The following is a 10476-nucleotide window of genomic DNA, read 5'->3' as shown; positions in this document are numbered from 1 at the left end:
TATGCCAGGCATTATTCTACATACTTGAGATATTTCACTGAAAACAATCTTCATCCTCATGAAGTTCATACTTTAGAAAAGGGAGATGGACAATAAATAATAAACATAATATATCAGTAAATTACAGACTACACAAGGGCAGTTAGTGCTATGGAAAAAACAGGGCAAGGCAAGAGGGAGAAGAAGTGCTGAGGAGAGTTACAGATTGCAACTTAAAACAGGATGATTTACACAGGAGTGAGCATGGAAATACACGGGGGTAAGCACACCAGGCAGGGAAAAACAGCCAGTGAAAAAGCACTAAAGCAAATGCTTATTCAAAAAGACTGAAGAGAAAGGTCAGATGACTTCTGGTCAGATGAAAGGTCAGATGACTACTTCCAGAAAAGTATAAAAGTGAATGTAATAGATCAACACTTCTCATTCTTTTTTTCTTAATTTTTTACACTCCTCTCCTCCTAGAATCAATTTTTGCTTGCTGGAGCAATATAACCCTCACTAAGAATGAATGAACTAAAGAAATGTAGCATTATTGGCATGCAGCTGACATTGTCTTCTTCGCGTGACTCTTACAGCCACTTCTCTCTGGGGACAATGGCAACTCTTAAGGAAAAACTGTTCTCACCAGTTGCAGAAGAATAGGCAACCATCCCCCACAATGAGATCACTATAGTGGGTATTGGACAAGTTGGTATGGCATGTGCCATCACCATTCTGGGAAAGTCTCTGGCTGATGAACTTGCCCTTGTGGATGTTTTGGAAGATAAACTCAGAGAAGAAATGATGGATTTATGATATGGGAGCTTATTTCTTCAGACATCTAATATTGTGGCATATAAAGATTCTATGACTGCCAATTCTAAGATTGTGGTGGTGATTGCAGGAGGCCACCAGCAGGAAGGAAAGAGCCAGCTCAATCTAGTGCAGAGGAATGTTAATGTCTTCAAATTCATTATTCCTCAGACAGTCAAGTTGAGTCCTGATTGTATCTTAATTGTGGTTTCCAACATAGTGGATATTCTTATATATGTTACCTGGAAACTAAGTGGACTTAGTGACTGGAAGCACAATGAGATTGGAAGTGGGTATAAGCTGGATTCTGCTAGATTTCACTATGTTATGGCTGAAAAACTTGGCATTCATCCCAGCAGCCGCCATGGATGGATTTGGGGAGAACATGGCAACTCAAGTGTGGCCTTGAAGGGTGGAGTGAATGTGGCAGGCATTTCTTTCCAGGAACTGAATTTAGAAATGGGAACCGATGATGACAGTAAAAATTGGAAGTGAATAAAATGGTGGTTGAAAGTGCTATGAAGTCCTCAAGCTAAATGGATTAAATGTTGTTGATCCCATTGAATCCATGTTGAAAACTCTATCCACTGTCATCCAATGTCAATGATGGTGAAGGGAATCCAGGGCATTGAGAACGAAGTCTTCCTGAGCCTTCTGTGTATCCTCAACACTCAGAGATTAATCAGTGTGATCAACCAGAAGCTAAAGGATGATGAGGTTGCTCAGCTCAAGAAAAGTCCAGATACCTTGTGAGACATCCAGAAAGACCTAAAATACCTGTGACTTCTGGCTTCTAGACTGTAGGAAATTAAAACTTCAATGTGATTAACTGTGAGCCCTTAGTTTTTCATCCAAATACATGGATCACAGTTTGCTTTGATCTTCCTAGATATGTGAATCTGGGCTCACAGAATCAAAGTCCATTCTTGGTTTAATGCTTGCAATATGAGCCCTTGAACAAAATAAGATTAACTATCCTAGTGAGCTGAAAGAAAGACAGACAGAAAGAAAGAAAGCAGGAAAAAAAGGTAGCAATATTGCCAGGAGGCAGCATTTATGAATATTCTTGCTGTCGTTAGATTCATAGTCATGAATCTAAAGAATTACCATTCAGGATAGCTGTATGTTTTTTCCATTCATATCCAGTTATATGGGTCAAAGTATAGAGTAAGCAGAGGTTCTTTTTAACCCATGTTGTGGTTCACCAAACAAGAACAACAAACCAGAGAAGCAAAAGAATTAAATCTATAGTCGTTGAAGGGATTAAAATGATTAACCATGGAATGCAAAGTGGATGAACAAGAAGAAAAAATGTCAAGGGGATGAAAGATAATGGAAAGGTGTTTAAATCAATTAAGAAAGGCTGGTAAATGAGAGGATATTTGAGGTTTTGCTTCTAGAAAGGCTAAGAGAGAAAAGTAGGAACTGGTGGTCTAAGAACAGAATACATGGAACTGAATGTAAGGAAAGGTTACAGAACTGATAATATCAAGGTATGGAATGTGACCATAGTGCTAAGTGGCAGAGGCAGGGGTAGGTCAAGCTTCTCCTCTGATACAAACCCGGCGGGGGGAGGGAGAGGAGACCTCGTTACTTCAGGGTAAAGGTGGAAGTCCAGGCTCCCCATGCAGCCTCCGCTGGTACCACGGTTGAGACTGATTGGTGTCCTGTGAGGATGAGAGTTCTGCTCCCTGCTTAGCCTTTTATGACACCATCCCCGTGGCCTTTGCTGATCTGGGTGAGAGTAAGATCTGTGATAGAGGTTAGAATAGGTAAGATGTCTGATAGATTTTAGAATGGAATATTCTAAAAATTTTCTGTCTTGCAAGGTTGCCAATTTTTTTGCCCTTTGGTTAGTGATAGAAGGCTTTGTTGAGTGTCTTCTTGTTGTTGTTCTGTCTTTTTTCTTCTCACAGAGGGGTTACAGTGGTTGTGGCCATTGAGAGAGTTCAGAGTTTTTAATGACCAAATCAGGTAATACCAAGAGTTTCTTCAGAATCTGAAGAGAGAAAAGTAAGCGTAGATGTGGCCCTCTGAGAACTAGGGGTATCTGCAATAATGATCAGTTCCTATTGTTAAGATCTGGTCAAAAGACTCTCAGACATCAGTACTAGGGCAAACTGTGTGTCAGAATAACTTGGCTAAAAAGGCAACAGATATTATCCTGGCCTCCCATAAGATGTTTGGAAAAGACTGTGATTGGAGAAGTACTTCCTATACCCTTTTATCAAAGGTATAAGTGGATGCAACCATTCTTTAAAATTTTCTGGAACTCTGTGAAAATCACCACTGTCCAGGTCCATTAAACTCCAGTGGAACAGGGAAAAGGACAGAGCAGACCAACAACTCCAGGGTTTGCTTTCAGAGTAGCCTACAACAGAGCTAAAAAAGCAGACGAGTCTAGAAGTTAAAGTAGGATGGTTGAATTTAAGCCATAAATCTGTTATGTAGATTAATAATCTAGTTACATTAAACTATTCATAGCAAAACAGTGTTTTTATTCAAAGAAGATATAATGTGGAATTAATTATATGCTAATCATTTAAGTGCAACAAATCACTTCCCTCAAAACGGACACTTTACTCACATTAAGACAGACAACTAAAGAAATAAAATAAAAATTTTTAAAAAGACAGACAACTGATTTTTCCCAGATATACACCACTTTCTCCCTGCAATACATAGCACTAATAACAAGTTGAGCTTTTCTATCCCTACCATCATCTGTCATTGGATGTGAGCTGCCCCAGGAAGAATTCGAATCTGGCCATGCAACTCTCTTCAGGTAGGTAAATCCCAAAGAAGCTGACAGCTGGGTCCCTAAGTCCTCCCCTGAATGGAATCTGGGCAATACATCTATCTCCATGTTCATCGGAAACAGGGTATTGATAAAGGCTGATTGAATGAATGAAACTAGTAAAGCATCAAATAACTCCATGACAGTGCAAGCAAAATAACTGGCTTTGTTTCAGCTTTTGTTAAATTTTTGGAAAAAATTACTATGATTTTGTAAGCTACACATTTTCCTCAGTTTGATTATTTTATCTTCCATTAATCAATTAACATTGCTTATTGAGCACTTTGTTCAGAAGTATAGTAACTATGGGAAATATAGGGATGCCTGGTGGCTTAGTTGGTTAAGTGTCTACCTTCAGCTCAGGTCATGATCCTGGGGTCCTGAGATTCTGGGGTCGAGCCCCACATTATGCTCCCTGCCAGGAGGGAGTCTGCTTCTCCCTCTCCCTCTGCCCCTGCTCATGAGTTCTCACTCACTTGCTCTCTCTCTCAAATAAATAAATAAAATATTTAAAAAAAGAACTATGGGAAATACAAAGAGATATAGAGGATGTGGTTTCTCTACTCAACCATATTAAAATATTATTTATTTTCCAGACTTTATCCAACCTGCATAAACCTATCATAGAATATTAGAACTTGATGGTCCACAAATCTTAGAACAGAGATATCGCTAACTTGAAGCGATTATCTTACTACTAAGGGAATGAAGTCCAGAAATACAAAGCAACATATTAAAACACCAAGGTTACCAGTCATGTTGGCTCAAAATTGTATCTGGATTGATTGATCTCTCTCTATGAGTTGGGTATCAGAAAAGAAATTTATGATTTACAATTTCATAAGGTAAAGCAAATTAGGAAACATAGCTAACAGAACATGATATGATATACCTTTATTATTAAACTGATTTTAGGTGGTAAAACAGATCAGAATTCAGATCCCCTCATTGCCCACAGTTATATATTTTAATCTGCATGTTACTTTATTCCCCACTGTTATATAGTGACTTTGAACTATTAATGTTGATTTTTTGTGTGTTCACTTGTCTCTGTAGATTTCAGTTAAAGTATATTGTTATATAAAAATCTTTACTATGATTTATGTGAATAGGATAGCAACCTGCTTCTCCAGAGACTCCTTGGTGAAGATAAATAAAATAAAAATAATAAAAAGAGCATCTGGAGGTGCACCAGGGTGGTACAGTCAGTTAAGCATCTGCCTTCGGCTCAGTCATGATATCATTGTCCTGGGATTGAGCCCCATTTCACACCAGACTCTCTGCTCAGTGGGAAGCTTGCTTTTCCCTCTCCCTCTGTTTGTGCTCTCTGTCTGTCAAGTAAATAAATAAAATATATATTAAAAGAAATGAGCATCTGAAGTTCTGGATTCCTGCTCCCAAATCTTTCAGGAGCCAGCTTACTCTGAACAAGATCCATCATTTTTTCAATTTCCTGTTTGGCGAAAGGAACATTAAAATTCCTATGAAGTCTCACTTTACTTTTGCTTTTGTTTCCTAAGCTTTTGGTATAATATCCAAGAAAACATCGTCAAGGTCAATATCAGGAAGCCTTTTCCCTGTTTTCTTCTAAGAGTTTTACATTCAGGTCTTATGTTTAACTCTTTAATCCATTTTGAGTTGACTTGTGTGTGATATAAGGGTCTGGTTTCATTCTTTTGCATGTGGGCATCCAGTTTTCCCAACATCATTTGTTGAAGAGACTATCTTTGTCAAAGACCAGTTGACTATACATGTGTGAATTTATTTGGAAGCTCTCTATTCTGTTCCATTAGTCCATATGTCTTTTTGACAGTACCATACTGTTTTGATTATTGTAGTTTTATAATATATTTTGAAATCAGGAAGTATGCTGTTTCTTTTGTATACCATTATACTTCAAAAAACCTGTTTAAAAAAAACTCCTATGAGGTATGATTTTTTTAAACTCTAAAAATATTTAAAGGGCTCATTTACAATATGGTTTAAACTTATTCTGTTTGCTTCTATAGGAAGGAGACTAGATCAAAGTTATAAGATGGCTTGTATCGGCTTACTAAGGAAGAATTTTGAAATATATAAAATCATCAATTAGATCTGTTTGCTTCAGATATAATAGCTTCCCTATTGCTTCAAGATTCAATGGGCTGAATATTTCTCTGTGAAGTTTTGGAGAGTGTTCTTGCATATACAGGAATATTGGATTAGAGAACCTCAAACTTTATTTGTAAATCTAAGGATGTGCAATTCTTTGGAAAATAAGTTGACTGTTCTCTGTAGAATAACTTACCCCACTTACTCCTTAGCTAGTAAATGCTTTCTGGGTTACTAATTGAATGTTGGAGCTTGTTACCTTTGTTATTATCTATAATAGGCTACTCTCTCCTAGTAAGTCAATTTGGTGAACTTCAAAGCCTCTGAGGGATACCCACAGTATGGGGCAGATGCTAGCAGGGATATACCAAGTTTTATTCAAATAAAGATGAGAGTCAAGGGACCTCTAGCCTTGTCGTTATTATTCTGGTTTCTTCCTTGTCAAATGAAATAGCACATTCTCTACTACATAAGACTTTTGTCAGAGTGAAATAAATATTTTTAAAAGTAAAAAATGCTATATGAGTATAACATTATTACTCAATATCATTATTAACTGATATCCAAGCAAGTGTCATCTCTGACACTAGAGACTTCAGTCTGACAAACAGGAGAGAACCAATTAATCAATGGAGCTCTCTGGCATTCATTAACAGCAGATTATTAGAGCCTTCTATATCAATAGCCTCCATTTGAGAAAGCCTTAGCAAAAAGTAATTTTAAGGGACTAGGAATGAAATGAGATTTCATTAATCATTCTTTAAAGAAAGCCACATAAATTAAAATTAGGTGCAAACTACTTAAATCCATTCATAGTAGAATGGTAGAGACAAAGATTGTGTCATATTATACATAGCAATCAGTTTCATTAAATTCATTCAACCCAGCCATCTGTTTTATTTACATGCTGGCAAATTACCAAACTAAGGTTTTCACTTTTTCGTCTATTATTTCATTTGTAAAACTGTTCTAGTTGGCATGATTGGAATGGGTGGGCTCATAATTATTTCTCCACCAAATGCTCTGTATCTTATTTCCTTTTAAGAAGATGAGGAAGAAGAGCACAGGTACCAACAAAAAAGTGTTTCAGTGACTTCTTAGAAAAAGAAGAATGAAAGACACACTAGTCATATTTAGTGCTAGATGTTGAGTATTGACTTAAACTGCACCATAAATCAAGGGTGATTCTGTCCTAGTGTGTCAGATTTATAAGAATCAATTCTGTCACCCTGAGTAAGAGATGATTCTTTAGACAATAATAATTAGACCCTCACTCTTCTGACTGGACCATGGTGGGAAAATAAGAAAATGATGAAAGAACACCGGAGGCTTCTTCTGGATAAAAAGGACTGGGAAAACAAGTAGTAGTGCTAAGGAAGCAAGAAAGCACTATAAGAATGATCTTCATACAGGCAGGCAGTGAGTATTTTGCTTGTTAATATGTCTCAAAAACCCAACTTCAGCCTCATAACTTCCTAAATAAGAGCAAGCCAAGCAGCTTCATATGGAAGGCTGGCAAAGGTCAAGGGTTAGTCCTAGATGGCTCTTGAAGATCATATCCCCCACCAGCCATACCCATCCTAAGGGAAGGACTTAGAGTCCTTACAGTAAGGTTAAGGATAACAGTAAGGTTATCTAAAATTAGCAGCTGGAAAGCAGGAGGTAGATATAACAAGACTCTGGTAATTTGTATAATCATGTTTTCTCTACTTTGATCATAAACATCCAGATTTTTTCTTTCTCTCACCTCTTGTTCTCCCTTCCTTCCTTCCTTTTGTCCTCCTTCGCTTCCTCCTCCCTTTCCTCCTTTTTCTCCTTAAAATGGTACTAGATATATTATGTAGACAGACTAGAGAAAATATGATGAGCTGGTCCTTATTTTTTTAATTGGTCCATAAACTTTTCCTCAACACCTCCATTAAGAAACTTATCTGCACAGTTTCCATGACTTTGTATAAAATTATCGTTTTTATCTTGTGGAAAATCCTTAAATATTATAATTTTGACAACAACACAACCATTTTTCCCTACTTTATCATGCTGACAATTCCACAGAGAGGGCTTATTTTAAGTGAAATAGATCGTTATAAATTAATCAAATTATTCAGGTGACTCCATCTGTTCAAACATTTCCAAAACTGACATTTATTTTTCAGTTCAAATAATGGTACTAAGCAAACAACAGTATACCAAAAATGATTACTTAATGAAAACCATAATTTGGGTTGTCATAATTTTTTTTAACTTCCAAGTGCTCAATTACATCAAATAGTTGTTTTTGTTGTTGTTGTTGTTTGTCTTTTTTTTTTTTTTTTTTTTTTCAGAATTAACTTAAAAAGCGAGACTACAGGGACTCCTGGGTGGCTCAGCGGCTGAGTGTCTGCCTTTGGCTCAGGGCATGATCCCACAGTTCCTGGATTGAGTCCGGCATCAGGCTCCCCGCAGGGAACCTGCTTCTCTCTGCCTATGTCTCTGCCTCTCTCTCTCTCTGTGTCTCAAAGTGAGACTACAGGAGCCCCTGGGTGGTAGAGTTGGTTAAGCATCAACTCTAGGTTTCAGCTCAGGTCATGGTCTCAGGGTCTGAGATCAAGCCCCAGGTCAGGTTTCATGCTGAGCTTGGAGTCTGCTGGGATTTCTCTCTCTCTCTCTGCTCCTCCCCATGCTCTCTGGCTCTCCCTCTCCCAAATAAATAAATAAATCTTAAAAAAAAAAATGAGATCAGGGGCACCTGGGTGGCTCAGTGATTAAGTAGCTACCTTTGGTCAAGTCATGATCCTGGGGTCCTGGAATCGAGTCCTGCATCAGGTTCCCCACAGGGAGCCTGCTTCTCCCTCTGCCTATGTCTCTGCCTCCCTCTCTGTGGCTCTCAGGAATGAATAAATAAAATTAAATTTTAAAAAGTGAGACTGCATATACCGGCTGAGCTAGCCTGATTAGTTGTTAGGCTGAATATAACAGGCAATTAGTTAAAACAATAATTTTAGACTCTTAGTGAAGTGTCAAATGTGGAAAAAATAGAAAAGAAGTCCCTACTTTTATTTCCTGCTTAATTATTAAAGAAACTATTAAAATTAAATAAGTACATTAACTAAGAAAACCTACTAGAAATATAAAATGGTAAGATCAAAGAAGCCAAAACAAAAATCAATGGGAAAAATAAATAAAATGTGGAAAAAATAAAATAAAAATTAGAAAGGCAAAGAACAATGAAGATAAAAATGTTAAATAATATAAGGTATTATTGTCCAAGATTTAAAAAAAGCAAGAAAACCATATTATCTATGAAAGTAACTGAAACAATACAGGACAAATAAATAAAATCTAAGAATAGATAATCAGTAAATTTTAAAAATAAATGTAGAACAAGGCAAAAATAACCTAACAAAATGCCATCAGGGAAATACAAATCAAAACCACAATGAGATACCACCTCACACCGGTGAGAATATTTTATTTATTTTTGTGAAGAATTAATTCAAAATGACACTCCAAGACGAATAAGCAAGGATGGGGGCATTCAAATGGATCAAACTGATTCCCTTGGCCTGAGGCAGAAGCAGGTAAGAGACAAATTTTTCATTTAACTTCAAAAGTATCTTTAGGATCTCTCTCAAGTGATTCCTGAAAATGAAAGTCCCCAGTGGGTAGTGCCATTGAAGACAATAAATCTATTTTTCCAGCTCATGGATTTGAATTCCTTGAAGATGTATTTTTATCTAAAGATAAGACAATTTCCATTCAGCATGGATTCTCCAGAATTGTGCAAGAGGCACATCTACAGAGACAGTTTGGACTATTTTTCTCACCAAATTGGGAGATTCCTGGTTGCTTGCTTCAAAATAAATGCATGAGAAACAATTTTTATAGAACTTTAAATCATCCACATTATGAATGTACTACAACACACTGAACACCTAAACATGATAAGCTCAAATCTTTGGACTTCTGGTTCTTAAAAAAACAAAGACACCACCCTATTCATTTCTCAAGAATTTCTTATTAACAATTTCTTGTATGCATTTTGAAAACCATACGGTAGAAACGGCTATAGCTGCTCTTATTCTGGGATCTCATATTGTACAGTTTTCCCAATGGCTACAGGTGACTTCATTATATGCTTCTAATTATAATTGATTATGAAACATTGTAAGAACATAACCAACATACAACAAAATCAATTACAGAGATTGACTTTACTGCCCATATTTAGTAATTTCCTATTATCCTGGTAAGCTAGTTATTTCTGTATGATTACATTGGAAAGACAATATTTTTATGGAGATCTGTTCTTTATTTATAAAAAATAAAGAAATATCTTCTTTATTTTTCCATAGGACAAGAAACTTTCTACTTCTACAGGACTTTTTTCATTCTTATATCATCAGAAAGCAACATCTTGAAATATGTTAGAAAGGACAAAGGACAAGGGAGTTATCTAAGCATACAATCCAGTTTGTCTGAATTCAGTTCAGAACTAGCTAAGCTTCTGGAGTTACTTGGGGATGAGGAAGAGCTAGGAACTGGACAAATGGGAAATTGGGGCTTCACTCTCTACTGTTTACGTTTTTGGTCTTGAAATCAATATACATTAACTAGTTGTTTAATTAAATATTTCAAATGATTTAAATTTAATCAAATAGCTTCTTTTAAAATACCTGAGATTTGGGGCACCTGGCTGGCTCTGTCAGTGGAGCATGCGACTCTTGATCCTGGGGTTGTGAATTTGAGATCCACATTAGGTGTGGAGATTACTTAAAAATAAAAATAAATCTTAAATAAATCACATGAGATTTTCT

The 10476-nt window shown here is 36.6% G+C and overlaps 1 pseudogene; it reads left to right on the top strand.

Annotated features, from left to right (window-relative positions):
• Positions 1–594: 594 nt before the first annotated feature.
• LOC144315249 (L-lactate dehydrogenase B chain-like) lies at positions 595–1575 on the top strand (annotated as a pseudogene).
• Positions 1576–10476: the final 8901 nt, after the last annotated feature.

This window comes from Canis aureus, chromosome 6 (genome assembly GCF_053574225.1).
Source record: "Canis aureus isolate CA01 chromosome 6, VMU_Caureus_v.1.0, whole genome shotgun sequence".
In the NCBI taxonomy this organism is placed as follows: Eukaryota; Metazoa; Chordata; class Mammalia; order Carnivora; family Canidae; genus Canis; species Canis aureus.
Note: the sequence above shows the minus strand (reverse complement) of the source record. Positions and strands in the feature narration are given on the sequence as shown.